This window comes from Halichoerus grypus, chromosome 4 (genome assembly GCF_964656455.1).
Source record: "Halichoerus grypus chromosome 4, mHalGry1.hap1.1, whole genome shotgun sequence".
Classification (NCBI taxonomy): Eukaryota; Metazoa; Chordata; class Mammalia; order Carnivora; family Phocidae; genus Halichoerus; species Halichoerus grypus.
Window position 1 is genome coordinate 21816343 of NC_135715.1, and position 10220 is coordinate 21826562.

Here is a 10220-nt window from a genome sequence, read left to right on the forward strand (position 1 = left end):
TGATTGTAATATCTCGTTAACTATGCAAATATATCTTTACTATTGCCATCTTTTAATATTACTTCATTTTCTTATGTATTAAGAAAATTTCACGTTACTTGTAATAAAATTGTACAACAAAAATTATATTTTCCCGTAACTCTTCCAAGCTTCACTGCTGATTATTTGCTTATATTACAGTAGACATAAATGTTATATCATTGCCTTTCAGGTGAATTGAGGCTGTAGGTAGCCTGAATCTGTCAAAATGATTTTGATAAAAAGTAGGTTTCAGAAAGTTATTTTTTCCTTTCTAATTCTTTTCTCCAGATGCTTCTAAAATAATAAATACACTCCCTGGAGATAATTAACCACAGTAGGATTTTAATACATAATTATTTGAAGATCTATAGCATTTTCAGATTGATCCTTTAAAGTCATGTTACTTGGATTGTTTCAAAATACATCTTGTCCCAAGCCTTACACTGCCTGACTTATAATTCTAGATATGGCTATTTGTGTGAGGAATATGAAGTCATCTGTGGATTTTATTGTGATTATATATATATATAAATCTACAGGATCTATTATACAAAGAACATGCTCTAAATTTAGATAGTTTGAAAGAATGAATTTGAGGAAATGGCTAGCAACCGTAAATAGATATTTTATTTAGTCTGAAATGTCCAAATAATTTTTATTAGTCTGAAATGTCCAAATAATTTTTATTACCATCAAATATACTTAAGTATGTTTGTTTACTTGGTTTTTTATGCTTATGATTTTTATAAGATATGTTCTGATTAGACTAAGTCTTTCTTTGCAGAATATTATCAGGTAATAAATGCAGAAGCAAAATCAAATTAGCAAAATCAACATTTTGCAAAAAACTAATGAGATAAGCGATTTAGGAAAAGAACATGAATAAGTGCTAAAAAATGTAGGTCAAATATTAGTGAGGAGATCATTCTTCACAGCACGCTAAAGTTAATTCACAGATTGTTTGCTGGTCATAGGGAAAAAGCAACTTTGTCATCCAGGAATTGGGTGTTTAGCAACTGAAGCCACCAACAGAATTAATTTCCTGAATGATGGGACAACCACATGTTTTTATACCTCCTGATTGGTGTAACATAAAGTATACTATATATATATATATATATTGGCAAAAAACAAGTGGAAAGATAGTATGTAAGTTTTAACTTAACAGTTAACAATGAGTATAATTTCTCCTTTTCACATTTCCATAGAGGACGCTTCAGATGTCACCACTCTTCTCATTGAGTGTATCAGTGGGGAAACCATATCTGTTTTCCCTATGCATCCTCCACTTTCACTTCCCAAGGTAAGAGAGATATACAACTTAAGTGATGAGTATCTACCATCTTTAAAATGATATTTCCCTTGTAGTCTTTTCCCTTTAAACCTTTATACAGTTAAGTGCTCTGGCCCTGCTGCCCCCCCGCCCACCAGGGAGAATTTTCTGGAAATACTTGGGTGAGATTCCTCCATTATTTTACTAATTTATCTACAACCAAGAATGTGGTTTAATTTTGAAGTGCAAAGTAATAGCACGAGCTTCGTTCTGTAATTCTGTTCTTGCTAGATGGCCATTGATAGAGCTTATATATTGATATTGCTTTGGCTTTGTATGTGTCCTTTGTCACCCAGACCTTAGAGGAGGGAAAAACTGTGTTTGGCAGCTCCATGTTTATGGATTTGCATCTTCCCACATAAATTGTAGTTACATTTACCTCCCTTAACCCTATGCTTAGCATGAAGTGGGCCTTAAACAAATATGTGTTGTCGATACAAATGGATTCTAGTTTTTCGTCATAAAGAATCTTATAACTCTGTATCTATTTAATCATTTAATCTGTCAGTTACATTATATAGGGATAAACCATAGTTATTACAGTACAGGCTTTGGGGATAGCATTCTCCGGTTAATTTCTGGTCCTGTATCATATTAGATATAAATTTACTTTGCTTACTTACCTTGCAGAGATTTGTTTTGAGTAAATAAAATAACACATGTAAAATTTCTAGTATTATATCAGCTACAGAATAATTATATCAGGTATAGTTTGAGAAATTTCTATATGCCAATCCTCTACTCAATAATTCACTTAGGTCATTTCTCTAAATTCCCTCTCAACTGTTTGATGGAGGTTCTATTATTATTGTCATATTACAGGTGATAAATTTAACACAAAGAAATATTCAGTAATTTTAAAAATCCTACATCTAGTAAGTCACTTCCAGAGCCTCTTAATCATTACCCTATCCAATGCTTAATAAATATTCCCTCTTTTTCTTTGTGCTTGGTTTCATGTTCTGTGCTACATGCTGATGATACAAAAATCAGTAAGAAAAAGTTGCTGATATTCTAGTAGAGAAAAAGAAAATACAGAAAATACTCAAATTTTATATCATTTCTGTATCCATTCTTGGTACTTAAATTGGATATTGGCAGAAAACATACTATTCCCTGAAGGCACATTATATCCCAAATTTATTCATATTCAATTCTAGGTAATTATATCATATTCCAATTTCAAGTAAAATTTCTAGAATGAAGTATTGTGTTTATTTTGCCATCAAAAACAGATGCATATTTTTATCACAAGGAAGCAAGATTTTACTTGGTTTGAAACATGTCCACATAGACACAGTACAATGGGTCACAACTTGAGAAGATGAGAAAAGGGAATAGCTGTTGGGAGAATTTTTAAATGCAGGCTCACACAGCTTCATAACTTGATAAAATTGCCCAAACTCCTTAACCTGCATGCTATTTTGTATTCTCAGAAAACTTTTTAGAGGAGTATTGAAGTGTGGAAGAATTAATGAGTTAGCAATTTATAATTCCCAGAATTTACTTACTGGTAATAGTTGTGAGTGTTGGTAATAGATGGAGGGTAAAGGAAATTCTGCTAAAGGTTCAAGTTTTATTGACTGGTTGGTATGAGACCAGGTATGTTAGTAAGGATACACACTGATTTTGCAAACACAAGGATAAAGATAAAAGCTGCTAATAATTATATTTTAAGAACAGATCCAGAGGCTAAAAAAGGTAAACCAATGTGTTGACTCATCTATATTTTGGTAAACTGGTGTGTAGAAATTATACAAATTTGTATCATTTGCAATAAAGAAAATAAATAAAATACATTTAGTTTATAAATTGGTAAATCAAATGGTATGGTGGGGTATGCCAAAAATCGGGGGAAATTTTTTTAAAAAGTAATTTTAAGTGCATGGTACCTTCAAAATGTTAAATGCAGTATGTGTTAAAGTAAGTGCAAAATAACCAAGTATGTTATAGGTAAAACAAAGGTTATCTATTTTTACTGTTGAAAGAAGCATTTTAAAAATCTTAAGTATATTTCTCTCGTGAAATGTTACAAAGTAGAAGTAAACAATGTGATCAATAATTTGTAAAAGAATACTTAGCCATGCAGAATGCCTGTTAGGATTTTCACACAGAACAAAATACTGAGTAAACTATTGAACATACTTTACCTGTAGTGAGAATATAAAAATCGACAGATGAATTTTTAAATGGAGTAAGCAAGAAACTATTCACCTTATTTTAATTTTGTGAGTGTGTTGGGAGTCATTAATGGGTTTAACGTGCAAAAAGCTAAGCCATAATATAATTTGGTTGTGGCAAGATTTGAACCATTAGATACTAAAATGTCACCATGATATTTTACCAAACATGGCTTACACCTTTCTTTTAGACTATATTATGTCTATTCTAATGTTTTTGTATAACCAAGGCAAATTGTGCTTGAATTACAAATCATGTTACCCATATGTCAGCAGAGGAAAACACTTAAAACATAAATTCAGTAATAGATTTCAACACTAATGAACTGGATTCCCCCACCCAGTGGAGGAAGTAGATTTACCAAAGCTGTTGGAGACCCTTACAGTGTCTCTTAATTTACAAACATCTCAGCAGATGCATGTTTCAACCATGAAAGAGGAAAAGAACAAAAATGTCAGCCATACAACTGACAATTTTGCAAATCCCTTTTCGTAATTAATATTTATTGATTCTTCCTAGATTAAAAGTATTCTGTATATCACTGAGGAAATAGCAGTGAACAGACCAGATCTGGTGCCTGTGCGCAAACTCATGGGGACTCTCCTTTAAAAACGTGCCACGTTCAGGCTGAAGTTATCTATGAATGTCTGCATTCAGTTATCTCATTAAGAAGATATCATATTGGTGTGAGTTGAGAGAAAGGAAAACCCTTGACAATAGCATTGGTTTCGGGAAAAAGCTCAGAACGCCTTGCTGGCAACAAGTTTCCAAATTCTAGACTTCCAGAAAATGATTTCTCAACCAGGAAAAATAAACTGAGTATATACCATAGCCAAAGCCAATCAGAGTGTTAATAAATCACTAAAGTAATATAAATAGAGATAACAGAAGAATAAGCGAAACTGATGACTACAATACTGTAGATTTAGTAAAACGCATTCGTAACAAAAATTTTAAAGCAAAAGATAAAATGTTTGTTTGTTTGTTTTTCTTCTGAGCAACATTTCGTCTTTGGCTAAAATATCTGCAGGTAAAACAAAGTGAGGATTTTCAGATGTTTATATCCTACTCTTAAGTATTTCAGAAGAGATGAAGATGGATCAATGTCTAAGTTATTGCTAAAGTTTGAAGGAATGACTTTTAAAAAAAAATCACAATTTTGTTGGGGCGCCTGGGTGGCTCAGTCGGTTGGGCGTCTGCCTTTGGCTCAGGTCATGATCCCAGGGTCCTGGGATTGAGCCCCGCATCGGGCTCCCTGCTCGGCAGGGAGCCTGCTTCTCCCTCTCCCACTCCCCCTGCTTGTGTTCCCTCTCTCGCTGTGTCTCTCTCTGTCAAATAAATAAATTAAAAAATAAATAAATAAAACAATTTATTTTGTAATGAAATAGCATATACATGTAGCTCTTTTTCTGGGGCACGATTAGTTCACTTGGAAGGCATAGCCTTTTTGTTTCCATGAGCTTTTAGTGAGATCTCCAAACACTGGATGTTTGAGCATCCTGTGTCTTCTAGAGCAAGGTGAACTGCTACATTTGGCTCAGGGCCCTCCAGCAGCTGTTTCCTTCCAAGCATCTCAAGTGTTTCACTCTGTACGTGCACAGCTGTGTGTTTGGCCAAACACTTATGGAGACATTGATGCATATCTTTAGTACTCTTTTCCTGTTTGCTCTCTTCTCTTCAGTACCCTAATATACAAGTTTTAGCTATCCCCAGACTCCCAAACTCTGATATATATTTGTTCTGTCATTGAGATTGCTGATCTCTCTAGGAATCCACTTCCATGTCCTGGTGTATAAGATAGTATCTGAGACAGAAAACCAGGGTGTATGTGCTTCAGCTTGTATGGTTTCCTTATCAAATGTATCGTAGACCTGGAATGTTCATTGTCACAGGCCTGAGAACAGTTCTTTCATATAATGTGTTTAGTGTTGTCTTTGTTTATGTCATAGGGGAAGTCCTGGTACCCACTCTTCCATCATAGCTGGAACCAGAACTGCCCAAGTTATTAAGTTGTAAAAAATAAAAATAAAAAGCACTTAGCATATCTCTTCTGGCTTTCAGGCTTTATGCTTTTGTTCTTGCAATGTTTTAATTCACTCATCTTTGTCCATACCAAATTATCACCTGTCTTTAGCAAAGTCCTCATATCTTTTGTCTTTGTCTGTGATTACTCCATCTTATTTTATATGTGAATTCTTATATATTCTTTGCCATACAACCTATTTTGAAGTAATCTCATACTGCTTGTTGGTATGACTTATACTATTTTACTGAACTAAAATAGATTTTTGGATTCCTCAGTTATGCTTAGATGGTTATGATATCTTTTTATGGGAGGGAATTATGTTTTATACTTACCTTCTTTTTCAATAACAACAGAGGCATTATTAATATACTAACCCACTAAAATATTTAGTGATCAATTTGAATTTTCATGAATTCATAGACAACTGTATTTTCTTATCCATATTTATGAAAATTGATAAAACTACATATTTAAAATCAATGACCATTGGTTTTATAATTATCTAGTGTTTTTATTTCTCCAGCATCATTAAATATCCATTAGATAAAGAATCTTTTAAATTATAAAACGTTAGCAATGAATGTTCCTTACACCAATATCCTTATTTTTCAAGATATAGAAATTGAGACTAAAGGAGGTCTAATCTTGTCAAAGACCACACAGCTACTTATTATCAGAGCTATGGTTAGAAAACCGGTTTTCCAACTTCTAATTGAGTGCTCTTTGTACTAAACATCTATATAGGACTTTCATAAATGATTTATGAAGAAACAGAATATTTTTAAAACCTAGTTCAAAGAAAGTACATAAATCACATCACTTCAAGTATTTGTAGATTTAGAACAGAAAATCATTCACTGAATTTCTTTTGAAATAATTATATAACAATTTATTAAACAGTCTGAACTTTGGGCTACATACAAAGACAAACATGAAAATATTTTCATTTTTTTCCACTCACCCTCATTCTGCTATGAGTACTTTTCCTTCCTTATAGAAGATCTTATCAATATTTTTGGAAAAATCATGATTTTCCAGGTGTTTTCGTTATTATAGAAAAACTTCATTGATTCTACTTATGAACTCTAATCTAATATGCAATTTTAAATATGATCCCATCTCCCCCAGCACAGTGAATTGGTATGAGTAGGGAGCGTGGTCTGTTATTTTATTCTTTCTCTCCATTCTTTAGCTTTTATAGGACGGTGCATTGTCCGGATTTGGCACATGCATGCATATCTTTCTTTTTTATCTTCTGGGTCATTTGGAGACCATACAAGTTCTCCTTTCCATACAAGGAAGGGAAGAAAAAAGTAGGTAAGTGCTTCTTGGTTACCCAAAACTTTTTCTGTTCTTTCCCTGTTGATTGTAATAAAGTTTAGGTTCTCTTCCCTTTGTGCAGAAGGTAAGAAATGCTAATTCTTTTGAGAGGAGTGGGTGAATGATTTTGGAATTTCCTAGCGAAGTGTTCAACGTCACGTTTCATTGGCATGCTCATTCTGACTGATTTCAGCTCTCCATCTACTTCATCTTTCACCTCACCTTCCACTAAATCTCTTACTATCCTCTTGAATGGTTTACATCAGCAAGATGTAAAATGGGTACAACCTTGGGAAAATTCTGAGGATTCAATAATGCAATTGAATAAGAGCACTCAGCATCCAGAGGACAGTTTCTTTAAATTCATTTAATTCAAAATTAAAAATCAGCATTTTAAGTAATAGTCAAAACTAAACACAAAATGTTGCAGTGGTCTAAAGACACAACTTTCTTGAAAAAAAAAAAAAAAAAAACTGTCCATAAGATGAGATCTGTATTCTTTTAGCCTTTCTGATTAAAATTTAATTTGAAATAAGATGTTCCCTTTAAAACTCATTAAAAAATATCATGATCATCATAACTTATGTGTCCTTAGTGACCAATTATCCTTCATATTTGTTGAAATATTTCATGGAAAGAAAATGAAGCTGAACCTTTGTGTAAATATAGTCTTTGTGCAGCCCTTTTGTCTTCACTTATCTTATGGGTGGAGAAAGTGGGAGTCTTCCTAACTCCTTGGAATATATTTCTTTTTCTTTATTTCTTGTTTTGTAATTGCATAATTACTGCTCAGTATTAGTGACTGAATCATACATTTCTTTGCTTTCCATAATACCTGCCATAGTGTGAGGCCGTTGTGGGTTTCTATTAATTGCTTATTTGAAAATTATTATCTAGCAATAGAAATCCTCTTGTGATTTAAACTATTTTGTTATCATAGGGACAACTTACATACTTATAGCAAACTGATATTGGAGATAATTGAAATGAGGTAGTTTGTTTCTTAGGAACATCATTATTAACATCAGAAGGTCTATGGAAAGATCTCTTGAGTTGCTCACAACATATTTATTTTATAATTTGAATATCTTTTAAAAACGTTCTGGGTTTTAGTTATCTCTATACTATAGCAATTTATGTCTGCCTATTATCTATCTATCTATCTATCTATCTATCTATCTATCTATCTATTATCTATCATCTATCCACCTTTCACTTACAGAGCCAAAACAGATCTTTTCCTAGTGGTATTATTCTTTAATTCCAGGAAAAAAAAAACAAAAACCTTTCAGTACACTTTTTCTTGTTTGCCGCAGTCAGGATTCCCACCAGAGAATGCCAAACTGTGAATTTTGCATTTGGCTGAGCAGGAACTAAGCTGAGATCTTGGGAATAAAGAAGACATTCTGATCAACACTCAAGAGTGAAATATTACATGTATTTTAACAACAAGGAAATACCATGGGTCTATTTCTTGGCTTTTTCTGCTAGAGTCACAGACTTTGGAAATTTACATAGATTCTGTACTAAGTAAAAAAGAACAGTGCACTTGAAATGAGGAGATGATATACTTCCTCTCGTATGAACCATGGCCTATCTTCAATGATGAGAATAAGAGAGCTGGCTGTCACTGATTGTTTTTTCATTTGAACATTTGAAGTCATTTCTCTCTTGAAGGATAATCTCTTAAGAAATATGTTAAACTGTATTTACTAGGAAAAATGTATCTTATTTTTGTTATTACAGAAAAAAGAGTACCCTTACTTTAATGACTAACAAACTTGGGTTATCAAAATACATTTAATATGCAAAGATATTCAGAAAGCCTGCTAGCAGTACAGATTACCATAAATTAGTAGATTGGAAAGAAGAAATGCATTGATTTGATGCTTGCAAAAATGCAATAGATTTATAGGAACTGAGCAATTTGATATTCATGCTTATATATTCTCTGTGTCTTGTAATTCTAAACATATTCAGCCAGTATCATATAGCAAGAATACACAATTATCTCTTCATTGTGATGATTTTTGGCATTGCAATAGTGTTAAATGCTATAAATATATTTTCCTGATTTTATGTTAATAACAAAACAGCTACCAATGTAAATATGATAGAATATTTTAATTTGCATACACTGCATGATGTATTACAAGCCAACATTGTTGTTGTTGTTGTTGTTTTTCCTATTACCTGAGAACTATAAGTCATGAATGCCTAAAATAAGTGATGGATTGAAAGAGTCTAAGCAGGAAAACATGGAAAGTAGAATTATGATTCTCTTTTTTAGGTTACAATAGAAATACAAAGTCGAAAAACCCTGGACAAAGGATAAAGAGACCATGTTCTGTTAATAGCCAGTTCTGTGATCTTTATAAAGTAAATCATATTTCCTAAAGTTCAGTTTATTCAACTGTAAAATGACAGCTTAAGGTTGAAAGAAATGAACATACATGCCATTTTTAGAGATAAAGTGTAATATGTAATAATTTCATGAAGTATAGGCAATTAAACCACTATCAACCCTTAACCTTCATTCTACTTCATTTTCTCATTTTTCCATAATATATGCCTGTTATCTCTTCTATTATTACCTGGTGTATATATCATAATTCCCAGATAGGAGCAATATGATCTCATTTTTTTCACCTTAAAATTATCTATTGGGCAGAATTTTGCTGATTTTTTTCCCCCATGGTAGTTTAAGTTGTAAAAACTCATTGAAAATTTTAATTTCAATATAAATAGAGATATTAAGGTGAAAACAATTTAAAACAAAAAGATTTCTATTTTTTTATGGGTCGGGTTATTTTTTTTATTTTTTTATTTTTTCAAAGATTTTATTTATTTATTTGACAGAGACACAGCGAGAGAGGGAACACAAGCAGGGGGAGTGGGAGAGGGAGAAGCAGGCTTCCTGCTGAGCAGGGAGCCCGATGTGGGGCTCGATCCCAGGACCCTGGGACCATGACCAGAGTCGAAGGCAGACGCTTAACGACTGAGCCACCCAGGCGCCCCGGGTCGGGTTATTTTTTGAAGTTGCATTTATTCATTTCAGAAATTTTTTTTTTATATAATCCATACTTCTACTATTATTTAGAAAATTAAACAGTGATTATTTTATAACAGAACCTTTGCATATGAGAGTGATATCTTGAAGTATCCAATGCTGCATAATGGGAGTGCTAATTTGACAATCATGAAAGTTTATGAGAGATGAGTGAGAACAACAGTTATTAACCATAGAAGCCAGTAAGAAATACAGAGGAATCAGAATAAGAGTTTTTTTAGCATACAATACTTATCTATAGGAAATATAAAGAAATATGATTATTATCT

At 32.7% G+C, this 10220-nt stretch overlaps 1 long non-coding RNA gene across 1 annotated transcript; it reads left to right on the forward strand.

Moving 5' to 3' along the window:
- Positions 1-1242: 1242 nt before the first annotated feature.
- LOC144381464 (uncharacterized) lies at positions 1243-8331 on the forward strand. Its single transcript, XR_013446704.1, has 3 exons — positions 1243-1324; positions 6832-6878; positions 8198-8331. It is a non-coding gene; the product is annotated as an uncharacterized LOC144381464 (long non-coding RNA).
- The last annotated feature ends 1889 nt before the right edge of the window (positions 8332-10220 follow it).